General features: G+C 39.9%; 1 pseudogene across 1 annotated transcript; it reads right to left on the bottom strand.

Moving 5' to 3' along the window:
* Positions 1 to 461: 461 nt before the first annotated feature.
* LOC311620637 (putative E3 ubiquitin-protein ligase UBR7) lies at positions 462 to 1,728 on the bottom strand (annotated as a pseudogene). The gene has a single exon. The product of its transcript is annotated as a putative E3 ubiquitin-protein ligase UBR7 (transcript).
* Between the last annotated feature and the right edge of the window lie 2,991 nt (positions 1,729 to 4,719).

Raw genomic sequence — 4,719 nt, 5'->3', positions numbered from 1 at the left:
AGCTAGAAATGTCGATGAGAGAGAAACATCGACCAGCTGCCTCCTGCACACCCGCACTGGGGATGTGCCCGCAACCAATGCACATGCCCCTGACCGGAATCGAACCTGGGACCCTTCAGTCCGCAGACGGACGCTCTACCACTGAGCCAAACTGGCTTTGGCTATTTTACTTTTTCAAAACCAAATCAAACTTCTTAAAACTTATAAGCAAATAACCCTGGATAGAGGGGGTGTGTCTTAGGAGCTGAAATCTGTGGAACGAGTTGGTTTTAGCTGAGTCAGAAAGAATGCTGGTTGTGAACACTGTGGCTACTGCAGTTAAGGAGAGTGAAAGAAGCTCAAGGTCAGAGGAGGAGGCCTCTCCACAGAGAGGATGGAAGAGGAGCAAATGTGAAACATATTCCTGGAAGTGGCATTTCCATCGCCTGGCTGAGAAGGAGCCATACTCTGCTTTAGCTGCATTAATACTGCACCCCATCCACTCTTCTTCTCTTTTTTGACTGAAATTCTTTAAAGAACTGCTGGATGTGCTCTCTTTACAACTGTACCTTCATCAGCAAATCTCTTTAGATGGTCTTTACGTCATTATGTTCACAAGTGAGTTCTACTTGCTGGACTCTGTTCATGCTGTTAAGGGTATCAGTTAAAGGTGTGTCCTGTCAGTCACCTGGTCAACCTTGCCTTTGTTTTCATAAGCCAGAACTGTGTCATATTCATCTGTCAGGAACAGGACATCTAGGTTGCCATCCATTTTCATACAGACTTTGCAGGTATATAACTTGCTACTCTAGTTCAGGGGCCAAAATGTGGTAGTGTCTTTCTCTATAAAATGCTTAACTTCAAGCTCCTGAAGTTTTCAGCCAGACTGTGATTCTGTATTGAGATGTTGATTCTTAACCACTGTCTGGAAATTAGATTCAGAATTAGAGTTGGCACATGGTTTATTCATCTGTTCTGTTTTAACTGCTTGGCAGCATCTTTTGCATGTTCTGGAACATCTTCCTTGAGGGGACTATCATGACAATATCCATTATCAGGTTTGGTAACTTTCTCATCACCTATTCCATCAACATTCAGTGCCAATCCATCATCTTCAACAGATACTTTGATTTCTGCCAATTGTGCAGCATCAGCCCACAAGAAAGAACAGTGCTTCATAAGGCCTAGCATCCCATCTCTTGGAAATCCCCACTCTCAGGGGGAATGGCACCAAGATGCCTTCCATGGAACCATTCTTCACAGACGACGCACTGGATCATCTCATCTGGAATCTCATCTTCAGGATTAGGATTAGGATAAGATCTCTTACAAATGCAATACAATCCAAAAAAGCTGTCGTTGCATGTATTGCCAGAATTTATCTTTGCTTTGTCAGGAAATAATTTGCATTCCAAAATTTTTAACTTGCTGTTTCCACAATCACAATGAAAATTTCTTTTTGTATATAGCTCACAGAGTTTCTGACTTCCATAACGTTCATAACTGCAAGCTATGCAAATTCCTACTGGTTCTTCTTCCTTTGGGGTGCAGGTACTACAGGCATATAGTGCTTTTTTTTTTTTTTTTTTTTACTGGGCCCTGAAAGTAGGAGTACTTCTTGGAGTCACTGCCACCCAGGACGGAGCATGCCTCATTCTCCAACTCCTCGTCTTCCTCCAGTACATAGACCAGCAACACCACAGGCTGCAGCTCTGACTGCCATCTGGCAGGAGCTTGAGCTCCGGCCATCCTCAGCTGTCCTGACCACAGCTCTGTGTTGGTGGAGGTGGGACTTATTTATAATTTATTATTATTATTAGTATTATTATTATTATTTTGCACTTTTCTCTTCCTCTCTTCTTTTTCCTCCAGTTTTTCTTCTCCTTTCTCCTTTTTAGTTTTTCTCTTTCCTTTCTTTTTTTCTCATTTTTAAAAGTGATCTTTTTTATCTGTTTTATTGATATGTTACATATTATTCTAGTCTTTTTTTGTTTATTCATATACCTAATTTCCTCTTCCCTGCTCCAATTCCATTTCCCCTTCTCTTTTCTATTTATTCACTAATCAATCTTTTTATTCTCTCTCTCTTCTCTTGCTCATTTCTTCTCCTACTTTTTTTAAAGACTCGTTTCTCTTCCTAAATATAGGTCTATAGCTCTCTATTCTTCTTTTCAAAAAAATTTTTTCTTGTCTTCTCATTTCTTATCTTTCTCATCTATTATAAACCATGGTCCTTCCCCCATTCCTCCAATTCCTTACCTAATTTTCTTTACTTAATCTCTGCATCGGCAGATTCAGCCCCCCACCTTTGCAAGGTGTTTGTTTGTTTGTTTGTACTCTTTGGTTTATTTGATTGTTTTATTCTGTTTTCTCCACATATTCTTTCTTTCTTTTTCTCTAGCATTCTTGCTGTTTTCTCTTTCCTAATTCTCTTTTCTCTAGTGGTCACTTTTTTGAGATTATAGGTGTATTGTATACATTTGTATTCTCTTCTTTCTGTGTCATATCTTGTCATGTTTTATTTTGTGCTATTCATCCAGCAACTCCACAACAGCTGGCATGATATGGTAGGGAGAGAGCCACATAATCAGACACTCTGAGAGGAGACTCCATCCATGAATGGGAAAATAACATTCAAGACCCAACAACATCAGGAGAACCCAAATATTTCAAATAGGAAGCATCCATAGAACACCCAGCCCAGGAGACCTGAGAGACTGCACCACTGGGTTCCACAGCACATCTACTACATAAGACCAATCCAAAAAATCTGGGTGGCATTGCAGTTTGATCTAATCCATAGAAAAGAATTCAAAGGAAAAGCAAAAATGGGAAGACGAAGAAACAACCTCCAAATGAAAGGAAAGGCGGAATCACCAGAAAAATAATTAAATGAAATGGAGACAAGTAATTTGTCAGGGAAAGAATTCAGAATAATGGTTATAAGGGTGCTCTAATATCTGGGGAGTAAATACATTCAATTCAATGAGAATTATAAGGAGATAAATGGAAAATACACCAACATGAGTAAGAATTTAGAGGAAATGAAGAATGACATAGATGAAATAAATAACACAATGGAAGGTTTCAACAGTAGACTAGAAGAAGCTGAAGAATGAATCAGCAAGTTAGAAGACATGGTAGAAAAAAACACCCAAGCAGAGCAGCAACTGGAAAAAAATTTAAAAGCAGGAGGAGAGTCAAAGGGAGCTTAAGGACAACATGAAATGAAACAACATCCACAAAATAGGAGTGCCAGAAAGAGAGGAAGGAATAAAAAAACCTGTTTGAAGAAATAATGACAGAAAACGTACCTCACTTTAAGAAGAAAAAAATCACACAAGTCCAAGAAGCACAGAGAGTCCCAATCAAGATAAACAAAAAGGACTAACACCAAGACATATCATAATTAAATTGTCAAATATAAAAGACAAAGAAAAAATTTTTAAAAAATATATATTATTGATTTTTTTACAGAGGAAGGGAGAGAGATAGAGAGCTAGAAACGTCGATGAGAGAGAAACATCAACCAGCTGCCTCTTGCACGCCCCCTACCAGGGATGTGCCCACAACCAACGTACATGCCCTTGACCAGAATCGAACCCGGGACCTTTCAGTCCGCAGAACGTCGCTCTACCGCTGAGCCAAACCGGTTTCGGCCAAAGAAATAATTTTAAATGCTGCCAGAGAGAGACAGAAAGTTACTTATAAGGTATCTCAAATTAGATAATAAACTGATTTCTCAAAAAATATATCATGCCAGAAGGAAATGGAATGAAGTATACAAAGTGATGAAAAGTAAGGGACTGAATCATAGAATACTCTATTCAGTAAAGCTATCATTCAGAATTGAAGGTGAAATTAAGAGCTTTGTAGACAAAAAAAAAAAAGGCTAAGGGATTTTAATACAACCAAATCAGCTATGCAAGAAATGCTAAAGGGACTGTTGTAAAAAGAAGTAAAAAGGGAAGAAGGAACACAGGCATAAAGAATAAAAATAGTGCCGAAACCGGTTTGGCTCAGTGGTAGAGCGTCGGCCTGCGGACTGAAAGGTCCCAGGTTCGATTCTGGTCAAGGGCATGTCTGTTGGTTGCGGGCACATCCCCAGTAGGGGGTGTGCAAGAGGCAGCTGGTTGATGTTTCTCTCTCATCGACGTTCCTAGCTCTCTATCTCTCTCCCTTCCTCTCTGTAAAAAAATCAATAAAATATATATTTTTTAAAAGAATAAAAATAGCAACAAACAAATACCTATCCTAAATAATAAAAGGGCAATATGCAAATCAACCCTAACCGCAGAACAACTGGGAATGACCGGTCTCTATGACAAGCACTAACCACCAGGGGCAGACACTCAATGCAGGAGCTGCCCCCTGGTGGTCAGTGCACTTACACAGGAGGAGCACTGCTCAGCCAGAAGCCGGCTCATGGCTGGCCAATGCAACAACAGTGGTGGGAGCCTCTCCAGCCTCCACAGCAGCACTAAGGATGCCCTACTAATAGCCATTAGTCAGACATCCTCTGAGGGCTCCCAGGCTGTCAGAGGAATGTCTGACTGCCAGCGTAGGCCTGATACCCCAGGGAGTAAACATGAATTTTCGTGCACCAGCCCTCTAGTCAATAATATCATTAATAATAATAATAATAATAATAATAAATGTAAATGGATTAAATGATCCAATCAAAAGACATAGAATAGCTGAATGAATAAGAAAACATGGCCCATATACCTGCTGTTTACA

The sequence above is a fragment of the Pipistrellus hanaki genome, assembly GCF_964339955.1.
Source record: "Pipistrellus hanaki genome assembly, chromosome: 3".
NCBI classification, from domain to species: Eukaryota; Metazoa; Chordata; class Mammalia; order Chiroptera; family Vespertilionidae; genus Pipistrellus; species Pipistrellus hanaki.
Note: the sequence above shows the minus strand (reverse complement) of the source record. Positions and strands in the feature narration are given on the sequence as shown.